Raw genomic sequence first — 2,787 nt, forward strand, 5'->3', positions numbered from 1 at the left:
GCTGGCGCGCCTTCTCTGCGGAGGAAACAGGGCATCGATGTCTGTGGCCGGGAGGCACCACCCTGGCCAGCAGATGGAGCCAGGCACCCCCTGCCAAGAGTCATACTAGCACCCTGAGGCCCAGCGACAGAGGGAGAGGGGATGTACAGAGGTCACACATGAGGCAAGTCCAGAATTCCCCATACCATCTTCTAAGTTTTTCTAAATGAAATGAATGTGGAGACATAAAGCAGATTCATTAACCGGACTGTCCTGGAGCCATGGATGACTGATTACCCCCCAAGATGAAATTTCCAAATGGAGCATCAGGGAGAGGGGTCGTGAGGATTCCAACCGGAGTAGCAAACCAGTAGCAGCCAGGCTCTAGAGCAATCTCTCCAGCATCTACCCTCGGTTCACACCAATCCGTCCATCCTCCCACCCACCATTCATCCTTCCCTCCACCCATCTTTCCATCTGTCCATCCATTTATCCACCTATCCATCCATCCCCCTAACCCCCCATCCCTCCATCCACCCACCCTCCATTCTTCCGTCCATCCATCCATCCATCCATGCATCCATCCATCCATGCATCCATGCATCCATGCATCCATCCATCCATCCATGCATCCATCCATCCATTCATGCATCCATGCATCCATGCATCCATCCATCCATCCATCCATCCATCCATCCATCCATCCATCCATGCATCCACCCACCCAAGCATCCATGCATCCTTCTATTAGTTCAACCACCTAGCAACACACTCATCTAGCCACCCTTTCAATGCATCCAGGCAGCCAGAAAACACTCCTGCCTCTGTGGAGGAGGCAGTCCTACACCATGTAGTTAAGATTAAGGCATCTGGATCAGAGCTATCTGGGTTCTAATCCTTAGGCAAGAGACTTAACTTTTTTGAACCTTGGCCTCCTAATCACTGACACATTGTTTCTGGTACGCGGTAGACACTCAATGAACAGCAGCTGTTGTTATCGTCTTGGTACTATTATTTCAGAGCCCTAAGGAATGGGTGTGGAGTGCTATGAGATTGGGGAGGAGGAAAGCGTGCATTTTGGGGTGCTCAGCCTCTAAGAAACTTTATGAGGGCCTCCATGCCCTCACCCACTGTCTCATTCCATTAATTCAATCTACCCGGTCGTCAGCTTCAGAGGATCATTGACTCCCCTCTGGGCCAAATTGTGAAACCACTAGCTTCAGCCCCCTCCACGTACGTACCCTCTCCTCTTCTCCCGGCCTCCACTTCTCTTGAAGTTCACGAAGCCCCCACATTTTTCCCCCACTCCCATCTACTTCTGGAATTTTGGAAGCACTCATTTATACTAGAATATGAAGGACTAATATGTGCAAAACTTTTTTTCTGGCTTCTTTACCTCATCCTAACCTACTACCTAGAAAGTTCTGTGTACAAAGAGAGATCACCAACTTCAGCTAAAAAGATGGGCACCAATGGAGGGATTTCTGGCAAGCAGATGAGGAGTCTCGGAGAAGTAACGAAGGTGCCAGCCCTGGGAAATACAAGCGCAGCTCTGTTAACTCACGTAACTGGTGTGGATCAGGCCCTTTTGTTGATCCCTGAGAGGCTCTCCTGACTGTGTCCCTGTTCTAGGCGAGACAACGGGCTCAGACAGGGGTCACCTTGGCAGGTCTCCAGTCTGAGACTCTCCTCCTTGCCTCCCAAGGCCTCCGCCTCCCCCTGCCCAGACACTGAATGGGGAAGGGGCCCCTCCTTACCCCTGCAACGTCCCTGAAGCTCAGGCTTGAGAGGTGCTGTTCACCGGGCCCTCTGCTTTTGGCTGAGTCTGGTTACAGGCCAGCCTTATATAGCAGCTGGGTCGGAGCCCAGACCTAGAGAGGGAAACACCATGTAATTACGAGAGATTGGAATCCAGATGCGCTCTGCAAATCGGGCATTGAGCCCCAAAACCACAAAGGTTTGCGGTTTGTGGCTAATTCTGAAAGCTATATTCAGCCCCGGATGGTGTCACATGAGCTGGGGTTTATCAGCCTCTGGTCTGGGCACATTACGGGAGACTCCAGCGAGGCAGGCCCCCGGATGAGAGAACTAGAAACACCTACAGATACATCTGGGTTCCAGCTCTAGGTCAGGCACTGCCCATTCCAGATGGCCTGGCTGCCGGGAAGTGCCCCGGGACTGGACTCAGCATCAGGCTGACTCGGGTTCAAACTCAGGCTCAACCCCCTACTCACTGCATGACCTTGGGCATTTCCCTTCTCTGTGCCTCTCCTCATTTCCATCCATTAAATGGGTATAATGCCTGCCTCCCGGAACTGATTGGAAGATTTAGGGAGATGCTTATAGGTCTGACTCTTCTAACTTGGTGCTGGTGTGATGAGAACAAGTAGATGGGCTTCTTTTGACCCGTGGAAGGTTTTCTCCCAATCTTTCATTATGAAATGTTCACACATACAGCAAAGTTGAAAGAGTTGAACTCTGAAGATCCATACACTTGTCGCCTTCCTCCCACCACTATCCCCACCATTAGCACGCTGTTCCTCTTGCTTCATCACGTGTCTACCCATGCATCCAATAACCCATCTTTTTAAAAAATGTATTTCAAAGTAAACTGCAGGAAACAGTACATTTCAATATGCATGCCATTGTGACTCTTTTCTGTGGGTGTAAAGTGTACTTAGAGTGAAATGCACCAATCTCAAGGGTTTATTGGTTGAATTTTGGCAATTTTGTACAACCATGTAGCCCACACCCCTATCTCAGTATAGAACATTTCCATCACCCCAGAATGTTGCCTCCTGCCCCTTC

Source organism: Ursus americanus, chromosome 22 (genome assembly GCF_024610735.1).
Source record: "Ursus americanus isolate L20-20 chromosome 22, mUrsAme1.1.p, whole genome shotgun sequence".
Lineage (NCBI taxonomy): Eukaryota > Metazoa > Chordata > Mammalia > Carnivora > Ursidae > Ursus > Ursus americanus.